General features: G+C 30.8%; 1 long non-coding RNA gene across 3 annotated transcripts in view; it reads right to left on the reverse strand.

Moving 5' to 3' along the window:
• Positions 1-11,610: 11,610 nt before the first annotated feature.
• LOC143252378 (uncharacterized) overlaps positions 11,611-18,204 on the reverse strand; it is a 31,731-nt gene continuing 25,137 nt past the window's right edge. The window contains exons 1-2 of one of the 3 annotated variants that reach the window (XR_013028968.1): positions 16,817-16,914; positions 11,611-11,875 (exon numbers count right to left, since the gene is read on the reverse strand). This is a non-coding gene — a long non-coding RNA (uncharacterized LOC143252378). Of the gene's footprint in view, positions 11,876-16,816; positions 16,921-18,204 lie in introns of those variants that run through there. The other 2 variants (XR_013028969.1, XR_013028970.1) reach the window with 2 other exon arrangements.

Consider the following 18,204-nt stretch of genomic DNA (forward strand, 5'->3'; position numbering starts at 1 on the left):
CACAAGCTTCCAAAACCATAGCCGTAATATTTTTCTGTCTATTTTATCATTTTTATTTGTTTTATTTCTCAAGTGTTACATGCAAAATAATAGTTGCATTGCATGTAACATTTTTGATCACAGAAATAAAGACAGCATGACCTAGAAAATGCTCATCTTCCTTTACTAAAATTAACTTTCAGTAGAAATATTTATAAGGTATACTAACAGTTTGCTGAATGTCATAGAGATACAAAAGACATATCGATACAGTCCTCAACGTCTTTACGGTAAGCACCTTTTGTCTTTATTTATCAAGATGATTTTAATAAACAGTGGTTTAATTAATTAAATACAAAATAGTTACCAAAACTTATTTAATGACTGCTAAAATAAAACATTGTTGTGTTGCTGTATAAAAAAGTGAAACTTGCTTATCTGTAGTGTCGTATATGGAAGCGTCATAAACCACGAGAAGGTCTAACCCCCAATTTTAGCTAACTTATACCATATAGAAAGGCCGAACTTACACCCTAAACTGCTCTTGAGGCAGTCTTTAATTTTGACTTGGGGCACATCGTTCTACTATTGCGCACTGCGGAATGAATGCATTGCTTGTGATTTCTAGACAATGCTGGACAGGTCATAGCTGAAAGGGGCTTCATCGGTGTTCACAGGTGTAGTAGACACACGCTTCCAAAACCATAGCCGTAATATTTTTCTGTCTATATTGTCATTTCTCATTTGTTTTATTTCTCAAGTGTTACATGCAAAATAATAGTTGTATTGCATGTAACATTTTTGATCACAGAAATGAAGACAACATGACCTACAAAATGTTCTTCTTCCTTTATTAAAATTAACTTTTAGCAGAAATACTTATAACGTATACTGGGAGTTTGGACAATGTCATAGAGATACAATAGATATATAGATACAGTCCTCAACGTTTTTTAAGTAAGTGTTTTTTTTTCATTATTTATCAAGATGATTTTTATAAATATTTGTTTGATTAATTAAATACAAAATAGTCAACAAAAGTTATTTACTGATTGCTAAAATCAAACATTGTTGTTTTGCTGTATTAAAAAGGGAAAACTGCTTATCTGTAGTGTCGTATATGGAAGCGTCATAAACCACGAGAAGGTCTAACCACCAATTTTAGCTAACCAATGTCCTATAGAAAAGCCGAACTTACACCCTAATCGGCCCTTTAGGCAGACTGTAATTTTGACTTGGGGCACTTAATTCTACTATTACGCTATGGGGAATGAATGCAATGCTTGTGATTTCTAGAAAATGCTGGACAGATCATAGCTGAAATGAGCTTGATCGATGTTCTCAGGTGTATTAGAGACAAGCTTCCAAAACCATAGTCGTAATATTTTTCTGTCTTTTTTATCATTTTTCATTTGTTTAATTTCTCTACAGTGTTACATGCAAAGTAAAAGTTGTTTTGCAAGTATCATTTTTTGTCACAGAAATGAAGACAACAGGAACTACAAAATGCTCATCTTCCTTTATTAAAATTAACTATCAGGAGAAACACTTATCAGGTATTCTGAGAGTTTGCAGAATGTCATAGAGATACAATAAACATATCGATACAGTCCTTAACGTCTTTACGGTAAGTACTTTTTGTCATTATTTATGAAGATGATTTTAATAAATAGTGGTTCAATTAATTAAATACAAAATAGTCACCAAAATTTATATGGGGCACTAAAATAAAACATTGTTGTGTTGCTGTATAAAAAAGTGAAAACTGCTTATCTCTAGTGTCGTATATGGAAGCGTCATTAACCACGAGAAGGTCTAACCACCAATTTTAGCTAACCATTGTATATAGAAAGGCCGAACTTACACCCTAAACTGCCCTTAAACAGACCGTAATTTTGACTTGGGGCACTTAATTCTACTATTACGCTATGGGGAATGAATGCAATGCTTGTGATTTATAGAAAATGCTGGACAGGTCATAGCTGGAAGGAGCTTGATCGATGTTCACAGGTGTACTAGACAGAAGCTTCCAAAACCATAGCCGTAATATTTTTCTGTCTATTTTATCATTTTTATTTGTTTTATTTCTCAAGATGTTACATGCAAAGTAAAAGTTGCTTTCCATGTAACATATTTTATCACAGAAATGAAGACAACATGAACTACAAAATGCTCATCTTCCTTTATTAAAATTAACTGTCAAGAGAAATACTTATAACCTATACTGAGAGTTTGCAGAATGTCATAGAGATACAATAGATATATAGATACAGTCCTCAGCGCCTTTACAGTAAGTACTTTTGTTCATTATTCATTAAGATGATTTTTATAAATAGTGATTTAATTAATTAAATACAAAATAGTCACCAAAAGTTATTTATTTATTGCTAAAATAAAACATTGTTGTTTTGTTGTATAAAAAAGTGAAACTGCTGATCCGTAGTGTCGTATATGGAAGCGTCATAAACCACGAGAAAGTCTAACCACCAATTTTAGCTAACCTATATCATATAGAAAGGCCGAACTTACACGCTAAACTGCCCATTAGGCAGACTGTAATTTTGACTTGGTGCACTTAATTCTACTATTACGCACTGTGGACGAAGATATTACAGTCAATGGTAGATATAAAATTGTTTTTTTTTTACCTGCTCAGCAGCACTGCTTGTGATTGTCTTATTTGAAAGAGCAGGCATGCTTTGGTTGATGTAAATAAAAACTATAACCATGGCAACCAGTGTAATTTTATCCAATGTTTGTAAAAATGTAATGATAGTCTTATAAAGGAAATGTAATGTAAAAGTTGATATTTTTTCTTGATTTTAATTATGTAAAAGTAAAAAATAAGATATTACTTGATAAATTGTTGTTGTTCATTCAACAAAGTTTCATCAACAAATAAAATATTTTTTGAGTACTTAAGCAACAGTAAGTCTCAGGGAAGTTACTTAAGTAGTGTAATGAAGTGATGCTTCTCTGATAGCCACTTAACTGTTAGAGTGAACCCTAAAATGTTTCCCCTTATAAATCCCAAATCATGAGATAATGCCTTTTAGAAATCAAGAAGGCCCAAAATGTTGTGTAATGAAGCCTCATCGTCCATTTATAGACCACAAAATTTTTGATAGTTGAGATATGCTCCTCATTACTGAAGCAAGGCATTCATGAAGACATATTACACTGGACAAGGTGGCAGCAGAGGAATCTATATCTTGGTATTGTTCTGATTTAAATGCTTCTCAAGATAAAAGAGAATGATCCTGAATAAGGAAACTGGGGAATCCAGTGAGTTGTTGTTCATGATCCAGTCGTTGCACAAAGGCCATTGAAAAGATCTCTTGTATGGTTGTTCCAAAGGCATGAAGAATTCAAATGATGCTGATATTGCCGAAAGTAAAAGAACCATACATGCAGTGAGAGAAGGACAGGTTGGAAAGAGACAGGCTACATGTTCCATAGTGTGGAGCCAATTGGGAGTCAGCTGAGCCAGACTGGTAAACATAATGATAAGTTTCCAAACTGCAACATATTGTGTTGGAACAAAAACAGGTATCTCAACTCTAAAAATGATGCCTGCCTAGGTTGTTTCTGGAAGTAGAATCTGGGTTGATGTTCTGAATCAATTGATGAGATTGTATCAACAGTAACCATTCATCCATGGAATAATGTGTGCACAGGGCTAGGGAGTGAACGTGATGAACAAAAAGGTACAATTCATCAAAACCCATGTAATACCAATGATAGTTTGAAGGTAAGAACCCTGAACTATACCAGACCCTTGTCCACAAAAACATTGATACTGGTGGGATGCCATCACTATGATAATGTGCTGAAAGGAGCTGACAATATTGAAACTGGACATATTCAATCTTATTAAAAATGACAACTAAGATATAGAAATGAGTCATTTGTGAAGGTCATCCATCTTTTTCATTTATATTGATTCCTGGATGCCAGATTCCTGTCTTTTTAGACTCAAAAATCCAAGGGGAAAAAAAACCTGAAAATAATTGGTATGCCTCTTTCTCTCTCTACTCCCAGATCAAAAAACAAACTTCAACAGCCCTAAAACTAAGTCTTGAAATCTATGGATCTGTAGGAGACAGAAATACTACGGGTTGGATGGACAGTGGTGGTGAAGATGTTATATAAATGACTAATCCTGACTCAAGGACCTGTAGTTACCATGGATCTAATTAGAATATTTAGAGAAAAAAATACAGACATATAGTTTAACTGTGTTTGCAACTGAACTTGAAAGTATGATAAAAAAAAAGAAGATAGTTACACTCAGTTTCTAAATAACATATTGTAATCAGAGAAAGAGGGCTATAAAAACCCTCATGAAAACCTTATGAAAAATGTAAATAATTTTTAGTGCAATAGAAATTATTATACAGCAACTGACAATGTTTGACAAAGTTGAAAAAAAAAGTTGATATTCAAACAGCCACTAATGAAAGTACATTCATTGTCAAATGTTGTATTACCTTATTAAGTGCTCAGGTTGAACGTTTGTTAAATAAATCATTTTCTAGTTTAATATCTACTACAGTGTTATCATTATTTTCTAACTTGTAACTATTTTATGTGAGGCTTTATGTTTTAAACAGCATTTGTTAATACTTGGCTCACAAATTGACCTATTTTGTTTTTGCTATAAAATAACTAACCCCAGTCTAGTATTCTACTTTGTATACATACATATGGTCATAGTGGTCATAAGAGTTACTCTCTTGACTGCAATGATCATCAGCAGTGTGTGAATATTCAGAAGCTTGTTCATAAATCAGTTCACATTTAGAAAATCACTGTCCTCGTTTAAACATTTAACATTAAATTTTCTTCTTATTAGTAGAAAATGGATTAAATATTATTTAATTAAAAGGTATTCTGACTGTCATATTTATTACTTTTTCATTTTGTTTGTGTAAAGTTACACAAAGTTACCTAAGGGTTATCTACACTAAATATTAGTTGTCTCTAATTTTGAAATGGTTAACTGGAGAAAAGGTTGCTAGTGAACAGCACTCATAGCCAATTTTAGGGCTATTCTAATCAAATAGTAGGATCTGTCCATCATTCTTACAATACACTCACAGCTCCAAAGTGTCAAACAGGATATCAATTGTGAATCAACAGATTCAAAGAATGATAGACTAGCCACTATGCCATGCCTGCATCTACATTTTGTGGCTCATCTGAAAAAATTGTAAACTTATACACTCTTTCATTTTAAATCCTTTACTTGTTTTGTGTAAATATGTTATTTGCATATAATGTTGTCATTATGTTATGTGTGTTAGAGCAAAATTTAAAGCATTTAGAGGGCTTAGAATTAACTGAAATTTATAATAAATTGTCTAAATGAAATAGTAAAATCAAAAGTTACAAACAAATAATTAGATGTTACAATCAGGGTTTTGGCTGGTGTACAGAAATAAATTTCTCAATGATTAAAGATAACACAATATAAATGTATATATATTGTTCCTTTTATTTCTTAAAACACAAATCTGAAAAGATATATGGAACAAGGACATACAAATAATACAAGTTACCATTTTGTTCAGTGACAGAATATGGTGGTCCTTTCTGTTGCACATACTTTGTTGCTGGTTGAATAGAGTTACATGAATAGCTATATAGAGCTTTTTTCCATTGGTTCACCAGATAAAGCATACGATGAAGTGCTATAATAGCATATGTCACAGACCAAAATAACGACAAGAGAGACAAACTAGTCTGGTGGTTATCAATGGGTTCATCAAAAATTTTAGCAAGCATGGCTATAGTCATAACTTCTTCTGTGTGATATTCATTTATTAGTTTTAACAAATACTTCTTCTGGTAGACCAATGACTGCCTGTAACTTTCAGCACGTAGGTATTTGTAATTAGCCTTGCAAAACTAATGAAATGAAGGAAGTGAAATGTTATTTAAACATATATTCTTAGGTAGAAAAAAAGATTTCCTAAACATTTATTCTTTAATAATTGAAGTTCTGATTTATTTGGTTTCTTCTCACTTTGGCAAACATAATGTTTTCATATTTAAAAACACATTCAGCACTTGGAAATTGCAAGTTAGTTAAAAATCATTTTCATACTACTTTTAAAGCATTATTCTATAAGCCTTTAATGTTTAAGAACTAAATATTTGTTAAAATAAAGCTGGTAATACAGTTTATGTAAAAGACATAAAGAATAGTATAAAAAACAAATGTCAGGTGGTTGTCATACACAGTTATTTTGTTGATAATATTTTCAAATATACCAAAAAGACGTTTAACAATTTTAATTGTAACTGTGCTAATTCAACATTATACATGCACACACCTAATCTACACAAAATGTGAGGTTTGATAATCAAATATACAGCAATTTTTGACAATTGGAATAAAAGACACAAAATATGATATTGGAGTCAAAATAAAATAAAAATTCTTCACTCACTTAAACACAAGTAAAATGGAAGAGTGAATCACAAGTACACCTAAGATGAAACATACAGAATCAGTAGTCTAAAGTGTTTTATGTATTAAAACAAAACTATAACAGCACATTTCAACTGCATTAGGATGAGAGCTCAATCTCTTTTAAAAGCACCAAATTACATTCACAATACTCATTTTAGTTGCAGATGAACAATAAGAAAAGAGAACTGGGGTGTTGAAATTTCTTTGCTACACATGACAGCTGCTAGGTATCCCCCAAACACAAGAAGTTTAGAATTCAACAACCTTATGAAAGAATGGGCAAGTTTCTTTACCAATTAATATATGAAATTTTCCAAAATCAGTACTTGAAAGAATTTTAAAATTTTCTAAAGTAAGATATATATACACACAAACACACTATGGAAGAGTTAGATATGTTACACAACTACTGCTGTGACATACATATTAAAAATAAGTTACTTATTAATGTTGTAATGTTGCTACAAAGGTTTATTGTTTGTTTTACTAATGATTTTTTCTTTTAGCTTATTATTTTCTCCCCTTATATTTTCAATGAATGATACATTTGTTGACAAATTCCGTTAGTTATGTATTTCACTGTACGTACATGTGAATAATAAAAAGGGGAATAAAGTTACTGTATTGAACTTACTCTGTCTTGTATGAACCATATAAATAAAGCTTTTACTTGATACTTGCAATATAATATTATAATTATTTGTAGTATTAGTATTTTAAAATGGATATTAATATAATTCATGTTACTATTCAGGGTGAAGGTAAGTACATAAAAGTGAGCTTGGACAGTTATGAAATAAAAACTGCATTTGCCATTAGAAAAAGTTCAAATTCATTTTGCAGTGACTTTATAAAAGAATATATGTAAGTATAAATGTATCAGCATATTGTACAATAACCCATTTTTCTTAATTAAGAAAGTTCAGTTAAAATAAAATATACTAACAGGACTTTACATTATACCTGAATAAAAGGGAAACAATAAAATATATATATTAAGAATGATTAGGTAACTTCAGGAATAAAAATTTCATTAAAACGTCTGGTTGAGCCTTTAAATTGCATATATAAAATTTTACATACCTGTACTTTAATAAATGTAATAGCTGGAATAAGTAAAAATTTCACCCTTTCCCAACTAGTGTAGAATATATCTTTATTCAGATATATTCAGGTAACATTTTCTAATTTTCATGCACATTTTGCATATATATTTTATAACCTCAAACAAGTAATAAACATTTTGCTGAATTAAAGGTTGTATTCACTAATGGTTACAAACAGTTAATTTAGTTCTATGACTGTTTACCCAAGGAAGCAACAAGCCTATCTCAAAAGGTGTCGCAAATTTATATGAGTTAACATTATTTTGTCTCTGTGTAAATGCTATTTGGAACAGCTGATGATGTAAAAACATTGAATTCTAGTATACTGCACTTTTAGCAAAAAACAGAATTCCTTTTGTTATGTTCCTGAGTATACATAAAAGAATTTCCTTTGTCCAGTGCAGGCATTTTGAAGAAATATTTCTTTTACCCCAGTAGCCAGTTAAAGTCACAGTAGAATTAAAGGCTGACCAGTAGGTGAAACTCTTAACAACAGATACTTTTCACTGTAAATAAGAACAGTTTATTTGTTCACTTACTTATGTTACTTTCTTTTATCATCCATGTTTAATGTATTCTGTACATATAATTTCTAGAATTGGAATTTTGTAGATAATTTTAAATTTGTCTGCTGGATATCAGTGGTTCATACCACATATGAGAAGTAACTGTAACTTATATTTTTCTTGCTATAGCACCTAAGAAAAATTTGGAGTATATAAAAGAATATTTGTGATATTGGCATGCATTAAAATATAAAATAAATCTGCTGTAGACAATAAAAAGGGACACAAATTAAAAACTGTTAATTATAAAGTATATAATTATTTTGAGGCATACATATTCTAAATGTAACAATAACTGCTGCATAATAACTAAATGGCAAGTGAAATGTAATCAGAAAAAAACTGATTTTTCCTTCTAGAAGAGCTATAGCCAGGAAAGATAAAAAGCCTATTTCTTTTTAACCAGAAAATGACTAAACAAACAGTTTATAAGATTTGATGGATGTGTGTTTTTAACTAAAAATTTATATACAATATTTAAAAGCAAAAATATCCAAAATCTCATACACCCTGATGTAATAAACTACTGTACATGTTTTTAATTCTTCATGTATGCAGTATTCAGGTCCACTGATATCTGGTAAATAAATTAAAAGTATTGACAACATGCATATTCCAGAAATAGTATGTACAAATTATGTCAAACATAATCATTACAAGAAAAAATCACTAACAAGTGAATGAAAAAAGATCTTTATTCACAGTGAAAAAGAATATGTTGCTCGGTATTTATCCAGCTACCTGCAACCTTCATATTCTACTCTGACTTCAACTGGCTGTTGAGATGAAGGATGTCCTTATTTGCTTGGTAGAAAGCACAGGGAAAATTTCTTATAATATCAACAGAAATTGTAGAAGCAAAAATATTAATTTTCCAAGATACTTTAAGAAAAGATGTAGGACATAATTGACTAAAACAGTTTTTAACTTTAAAAGATTCAAGTTACATAACGATAAACAAGTAAAGGTTTATTCAGAAAAAATTAATTTATCAAATTATATCATGTAAATATTTTGAATTTTTCTTACATTATGTTACAGTGATACTGTAACAGTTGTAAATTAACTTATTTATATGCACCTACATAAACAATTTACAGTTCTTCAGTCAGAAAGCCCAGATACATGATCAGTGATACACGAAAAATATCAGTTAGATCTAAATAGAAGTTAAATGTTAATACATATCACTTTTATGATATTTGCTAACAAGATTGATACACACAATTTTCTTTTTTAATGCAAATATATTTTAATATACAAAAAAATGAATAAAACAATACAATTTATAATAATGGTTATTACTAATAGTTATTATAAATTATGGTTTACATACAACAATTTTACAAACTTACAGACACTACTGAGTCTTATACTTAGTCTAGAACTGAATATTTTATCGATGATTCAGGAAAATAATGAGATAATTAATTCTTAATTGGTACTGTCACACCTTGCTTAAGCTAGCTAGCTAGGTTGACTTTTACTGAGGAAGTTATTTAATGTCCTTTTAGAAATACTAATGTCTGAAGTTAATTCATTGAAGTTGAATAGTTTGTAATGTTTGAAATCTATGAATGTTCCTGATCCAATTCTGTAGTTTTCCAATTAATAGGTGTTAACCACAATTACAGCTTCTGATGCCTAGAGCACGCTGACTGTAGCTGACTAATAATATTCTATTACTGTCTCTTGGATAGTTGTTTTTATATGAATCATACTACATAATAGAGCATTTCATAAAGTTCAAATACAGCAGCATTTTCATAATACAAATATTGTTGATTCTTACTCTCAAGAATTTTCTACAAATTTAGAGAACAGTCAGGACTTGCACAATAGATATCCAACAATATGTATTAAAATAAACATATAACAATAAATCTGTTACACATGATGGGCAAGAAACTCAGGTAGAAATTGGGTGGCATTCCCAGCAGGCACAAAATTTGACTATGATGTCATCACAATTTCACAGTCAGGGTTGTGATGTCATACAACCACCACGCAACAAACAGATAACATCCCAACACCTTAAATTTAAGTAATTTATTGTCTATTCTTTCATATATGTTGTTGATATAAATAAAAAAGGAGCAAAGATCCTAGGACTGAGCCCTGAAATACCTCCATTTGTGACACTAATACATTTGTAACAACCCTCTGCTTTCTCCCATCCAACCACTCTTCTATCCAATTTGCTAAATTATCCCTCCAACACCTATAGAGGTTATTTTCTCACAAGCCTTTTATGTGACACCTTGCAAAATGCTTTCTGAAAATCCAGGCACATAAAAATTTACATCCTCCTCCCTCATCCACATAAACAGCAACCTTTTCAGAGCACGTCAAAAGATATGTAAGGCAAGATTTTGCTTTAATGAAATCATGTAGACTATCCAATAAAATTCTAAACTTTGTTAAATGACTTTGCAAAGCATCTTTTAACAGACTTTCCAAAATTTTTCCCAAAACTGATGTAAGACTGATAGGTCTACAATTACTGGAATAATTTTTATCACCTTCTCTGAAAAGAGGAGTTTACATTAGCCAACTTCTAATCCTTTGGAACCTGCTCACTATTCAAGAGCTAACAAAAATAGTAGAAAGTGGCTCGCATATCCAATCTCTAATATCCTTGGAGAAGTATTATCTGGCCAAGGAGCCTTATCATTTTTCTAAACTTAACAATTTTTAATTAACCAGCTCAGGATTAATGCAGTCATCTTGTTTGATTTCATTTCAATTTATCAACTGTTCAGGAAGTGAAATACTGTTTAAACTTCAATTAGTAAAACTAAAGAAAAAGCAACATTTAACAACACAGCCATCTCACAATTATCAGATACTAGCCTTCCTTTACCATCCCTCAAGGGTTCTCCCCTCATTCTGACATTTTGTTTACCTTTAATGTATTTAAAGAAATCTTAACTATTAATTTTTATATTTTCTCATACATCTTTTTGATGTCCTAAAATCCTGTTACACTAACTTTCTTGATATTCTATGATCTTCCAAGTTTCCTGTCATACTAGTCAATTCAAATTTCTTATACTCATGATGTTTTCTTTAATTCTAACTCATTAGAGCTAACCTGTTTTTTTACTTGCAACTACCCTTTTCTTTTTATAAGAAATGTTTACCTTCAATATTTAAAACTTATCTTTAAAATTTTCGACATAACTCATATAATTCAGTTGCTTAATTCACAACAAATAATTTTTGTTGCATGCCTCCAAATTTTTTTTTTTTAAATTTGTAACTGAAATAACATTATTTTTTATCTCCATATGCAACAAAACATTAAAACTAATAAGAGAAATGATAACTTGTATTTAGACATTACCTCATTTCTACCCTTTCAGTTATTTCTATATTTGAAATCAACAATAAATCTAAAATAAGATTGTTTCTAGTCAGTTCCTTGACTAATTGGTGAAGAAAGTTATTCTGAACAGTTTCCAAAAACCTTCCCCACAAATCTTTAAGAGATAATCATTTTTAGCATTCTGAGAGATGTATATACAAAGTTACTATATTGCAAAAGAAAATACACGTGTGATACAATATACCTTCTTATTTTTATCAACTACAGCATTTCCATTATTCTCATTTTCTGTGGTCTGAAGTGTCTTTTTGATTCTGATGACTTCACTTTCAGATTAATGAAGGGATTTGAGGGTGTTGGATTGCTCTTTGACCCAACTAGCCCTTTCAATTTTAAGTGAATTGCACCTTCTACAATCCTATAAAGTAAATAAAATACACTGTCAATTCACTAAGAAAATGGCAGTTTGATAAATGTACTTTCATTCTTATTTTTAAAAATATCAGTAAGTGCAACATTTTATATGTAAATGTAATAATTTTATTTCCTGATACATTTTAAAGAATGAAAACAAAAATTATGCACATATATATATATATATATATATATGGTATATAAGCATATCATGCATTTCTATCTTCTTTTATTAATAGAGGCATTGTTAAAAACTTTTATTTGTGCAGATGTGTATAGATTCCATGAAAGACACAGGTGAAAAAGACACAGAAGAATAGGTTACTAGCCTAGAGTAGTACAGTTTCTCTTCCTCTGGCAAATAAAGCTGTAAGGTTACCTATATTATGTGAAGTTAAGCACATATCTTTTATACAAACAGTCAACTGATCTCTTTTGATTATGCCCTCCTGATGTTTCATTGGGAATGACAATCAAATGGGTAGTATTAATTGCTTTGGGTAAGTATGACATTAAAGGGTTAATTAAGTAACATGAGATTCATGAAGTAACATCATCTCAACAGAATTAGTCTTACATATGATTTCATCTGAATAAGTAAAATGACTTCAAATTTAACTCTCATTGTGACAAGTAAAATACATTTTCACTAAGTTTATTTGAATAAAGACTGTTTATTTCATGTGCACTCATTTAACTAGAGAATATAGAATTATTTTACAGTAAATATCTCAATGAATCTCCAGTAATTCTGTAGATCTATCTTCTCACTCTTAGTAAACATTTCTACAAGTGGGATATTTTCACAATTGATTTTGAGAGGACTAACTAATCAGTACAGAAGAAATTAAAACTAATGTTCTTTGCAATGAGATATTAGTATTGTTAATTAAATATATTTAGAGAAATACTTTATAACTGTTTCTGTTGGTTTCGTTTCATTCAAAGAGGTGACTTAAAGAATGCTATTGAAGTCTGGAGCAAGAGATCTACCAAGGAAAAAAGAAAAATCTAAGATATCTTCCTATCATTTACAAACACTGACAAATTAATAAGTATACTCCTAGTTAGCATGAAGAGGCATGTTAATAACAACCACAGAATAAAGAAAGATAACAAGTTTCATGGTTGATGACAATTAACAGAATTAATGTACGAAATATATATTTTTTTGTAGTTGCATATTAAGAAAAAGGATGAAACTTTGATTAAAAATATGAAATAATAATATTTACAGAATGTAAGTAGATGTAAATATTGACAGCTTATTACTGAGAATATTTACAAGCACTATATATTTTAAATGTGATTAACCAAACAGCTACAATCCAATTCAGACATATTTATGCTAATTTGCACTAAAATGAACTGACTGTGGTAATTAATGTGTTTTTTTTATACCAGCAGTTTTGTCTAGTCATAGTTACAGTAAGAGAAACCTTAGTTATCATTTGTTGTAATTCTTCATCATAATTAGGCAATGGGATTTTGGCACTTGCGTTTGATTTACCACAAATATTGCATATACACTGCAGTAGAAAATTAATTTTAAGATATTAATATTATTGTTTTTGAAGAGAATTAATAAAAAGTAAACACTTTCAGTTTGACAAAATCATAACTTTTGCAATCCATGTGAAATAAGTTACAGGGTTTCAAGAAGTTATTTAAATATCTTGCACTATAATAAAAAAACACATCCATATATTTAATGGGGCTTATCTAAAATTTAATAAAGAAAAAGTAAGATACTAAGCACAAGTAATATTTTAATATTATTACTGCTTACAGTTATTAGACTTGAGTCATGTTTTTGAAAATCACAATTGCAGTAATAATAACAGAACATCTTGATATCATACAGCCATAATATTCAGATAATTTACTAGGCCTAGTCCTAGCACAAAAAGGAAATAACTATCATCTATTAGTTTGATTTAAATGACCTTATAAATTGATTGCTTCTGACAACTGCTTAGGAAACTACAAAGAAATTCATAGAAATGTTTTTATGCAATTTAACAATTGTCAAATGACAAGTTATCCAGTAACCAGCTTGCAAAGAGTAATTTATATGAGAATAAACCTTTAGGATATTTTAAACATTTATATCAATTTTTTGTTTACATTTCAGTGTGAAAGTGACAAAAGACAGCATGTGCAAGTCAGGTGTGGGGGCATGCACATGGCTGGTGCTGCAGTGTTTTTAGTAGTTTTTTTTTCAAGTGCACGATGGGCTAGTTTGTTTGTCATTAAACAAAAAGCTACAGAATGGGCTATCTATACAGCAACCAACATAGGTATTAAAATCCAGTTTTTAGTGTTATAAAGTACATTCTGAAAGACAGAATATATATAAGATGCCATCAAAGCAGTCTTGAGGGAAACTCCAATTCAACAGAGTGCACAGGGCAGGGTCAAATAGACCTAACATTTTTTGTACCCACCCATGTTGTGCATTTTAGGTAAGTACTCCTCATGAGGCAACAATGGCCACAAGATGGATTCCAGCATTATTAGGTAAGGAGGTAAGAGATAGTAAGACCTAAAAATGTTGAGCAGTGAGCAGGTGAGGAAGTGAAAAACAAATAACAGTACTCATTTCACAAAAGCCTCTAAGCAGCTTGGAGAATGGCAAATGGAAAGAGAAAGAAGTATTAAAAATGCCATATGATGAAGTAATGTAACATATCTGGTATACATTCTGATCTAAATGGTCTCATCCAGGGTGGAAAAATGATAAGAGACAAGAAAATCATTGAGATGACAAACCTGATGGGAGATGACATGATAAAGCATAAAGTCCAGAGAAATGGAGGAATACCATGTTAATAAGGGGCAGTTCCAGTAAAATAAAGAATAGCTCAAACCAGGCACAAACACAATCAGAGTTAAAATGGTTGTATAAAGAAAAAATGGAAACCAGAATGATGGGGAAAAAAACATCCCATTTTCTTCCCACATGACTCACGTTTTAGAGAGAAATGAGAGATACAAAAATTAAATCAACTGATCCTTGTGATAAAGAGTAAAGGAGTGTCCAATCCTTAGTCAATAGACAGAATAAATTCTTACTAAGATGCTTGAAGATGCAAAGAAACAGATGTAAATTGAAAAAAGTCCAGACAAGAAAAAAGGTGAGGGGGGAGTTTGACAACACAGGGACAGAACATGAGAAAGCATGTGCATGAGCTAAAGATTGTTAGCACAGGGAGTTCATGTGTGTTCGGCTGAATTCCACAGGACCTGAACTGACAGGAAGCATGTAAGACAAGTATTCTATACGAACAGCAATTCCCAACCCTATGAATGGGATAGAAGGAAAGAAGGGATAAAAGAATGAGGAACAGGATGGGGGACAACTCTGTGCAATGCAACTCCTGAGAAAAGGTAATTGTTACAGCATTTGTAGTTGGGTAAGGAAGAAAATGAAAGAAGACAAACAGCTTCAAACTGAAATTTCAAAAACCATTAACACCTCCAAGATCTTGTTGTGAAGAAATAAAGTAATATGGAGAGATCTTAGAAATAACAGGAAGAGGGCTTACACCCAAAAGAAAGGAATTCCAACCAAATAAATTCCCAAAACAAAGAAACCACAGTAACACAGCAGTAGAAGAGATCAAGGTTAAAGTGTGGAAGAAGTAGGAAAGAGCATCTCCATAAAAACTGTTGAGGTCCTAATAGACAGACTTTGAGAGAAGGTGAAGAAAAGATTAGTAGCAAAGTTACATGATGGCAGAATGAAGACAAATAGACTGAAGATAAATAAAACAAAGAATAGGGCACCCCAAATAAGAAGATATTTTAGGGATTAAGGCTCAAGAACAACAGGAGTGCCAAAACCATAGGAAACAGTAAAAGTACTAAAAATGAAGAGGCTGAAACTGATATGGAGAGCCCATTAGTTAGACAGAAAGTCATCAGTATGAACACCAATGTTTGGGGAAGAGTAGGAGAAAAGAAAATCAGAATAAGAAGGATTGTGAAGCAAAGCAATCCAAAACAGTGGGAGAAAAAAATGTCATGTACCTGAGTTATTATAGATGCAAAGAAAAGACAGAAGTATTTTTCCTCAACAGGCAGAGAGGAACCAGAAGCAAAGACAGGCAGAGGGAAGAGTTGGTCAAAGTCATTATCAGATAAGGCAGGCTAACTAGAACCAACAGAAACAGAATGACAAAGGACCAGGAGGAGAGAGTAATGAGACACAAGACAACCAAACACCTGATGTGAAATGGTGACAACACTGTTGACAAACAAAGTGTCTCTTGTCAACACTGAAACAGCAGGAGAAGAATCCTGGAGTGTCAGGGCCTTTGGATGTTGTACAAACATGGATCTTTAAATCCATGGTCAAAATGACCCATGAATTAACAGTGGCTGGCATTATATACACATATATATCTAAGGTTAATTAAGTGAGGGTACTTGTAGTCCCACAACAAACAACAGAGAGGATTCTAAGACAGACTACATCAGTGTGACAGAAAAAAAAAACTGAAGGTAACAGCCCAAATTTTCAAGACTGCAAAATTTGAAAGAATCATAATAAAAACACTGGCAATAAGGAAGAAAGAATATGGATTACTGTGTACAGAGAACGATACATTTGTGGAGGGTTATAATCTACACATGTAGCTTTTCTGAATTAAAATGTTTATGTGATGTAATTTACAGATGTCATGAGGGAATAAAAAATATTATACTGAAACTACTGGTAAAAATAAAGTTCTGCAGTCAATATAACTAATATTTACATGTTAGAACATAAAGAATTTTGGTCATCTATTTTATTCAGTAACTTCGCATGTTTGGTTTTTGGAAACAAATATTTTCAAAGTAAGTCCAACTGTGCTTACTTATAATTTTTTATAGCAATCTTACAGTCTTTAAAAATCACAAGCAGGTTTTATAAATAAATAATATATATATATATACACACCATATACCTATTTGTATCTGGACTTCTGAATTTTTCAATATCAGGGGTGTTGAAAACAGAGAAAATATTTCACCTCCACTGGAGATCACCATTTCTTTAAGGTTCTTTGAAAAGTTGAAAACAAACATTCTATTAAAACTGAGCAGAAATGTATGACTTAACTTATATAACACTCCAAAAACTGTGAAAGGACAAATAATGTACTAGAAGCTATTGCTAAAATTAAATGTCCTTTTTGCTCTATTATAAACAGAAAACAGTAAAAATAATATGCAAAATGCAAAGCTACAACACAGAACAAACATACTTCAAGTTTTCAGTTTTTTTAAATATTGGTTTAAAAAATCATTGAACATAAAACAGAATAAAGAAGAGCTCTTATTAAGTAACAGATAAAAGTACATCCAAGTATAAACTTGTAGTGCTCACTCTTAGAATTTGGTTGAAAAAAAAAAAAGAAAAAATTAATATCATTTGTAACCTTAAGCTTTCCATACCTCATTCTTTTCTTTGGTTCCACAGCCAACTGTAACTGGGTTACTTTTATACATTCAGTTTCAAGCGCTTGTAATAAAGCTTTAGAGTAAGATTTTTCTTTTATATAAGCTTCTCCGTTGGTAAGACAAAGACTGAATATTACTTTTTGATATTATCAGAATGCTTCACTGGCTTGCAACAAGGTTAAACAGCCTTTCAATTAATTACAACATTTAAAAGTCTCTTACAGAAAGCCCTTAATAATAATATTAAAGAGATATAGAAAATAATATATATTATACAAAAATAAAATATTTTTAATTAAGTAACAACAGATAAAAATTATTATTTCAATAATAAAGGAATTCATTTTCATTTATTTATATGTTTATTATTATAGATTTAATTTCTTGAATTTATTATTAATACTTCACTCTTCTATTTGTTCTATCCACCATTAAGTGCTTTTATTTATAAATCTTCCAATACTGTTAGTGTAAGTTATTCTTTTTCTGTTTCCAACCATTTACACAAATATATACACAATGTTATTTCAAAATTTGTATCATATTCTTAGAAAAATGTACCAGTTCACTTTTTTAATACTGGATTATAGTCTATATGTAGAACAGACATGGTAGTGATAGCAGAAGAACAGACAGACTTATCTGCAGTGTCAGCGAGTTCATTCCAGTAAATACCAATGTGACCTGGTATCCAGAAAAACTGGATAGAAATGGAAGATGAAGAGAAATGGGCCAGTCACGTTTGAATATTGATGAGAACATGGTGATAACTAACATGAAGTGATTCAAGCACCAGTAGAGTTAAGAGAGTTGGTATAAATAGTACAATTAGTGTACAGCATAGCCTCTATGTGATACAGGGCAAGAGAAATGGTGTACAACTCA

Source organism: Tachypleus tridentatus, chromosome 6 (genome assembly GCF_004210375.1).
Source record: "Tachypleus tridentatus isolate NWPU-2018 chromosome 6, ASM421037v1, whole genome shotgun sequence".
NCBI classification, from domain to species: Eukaryota; Metazoa; Arthropoda; class Merostomata; order Xiphosura; family Limulidae; genus Tachypleus; species Tachypleus tridentatus.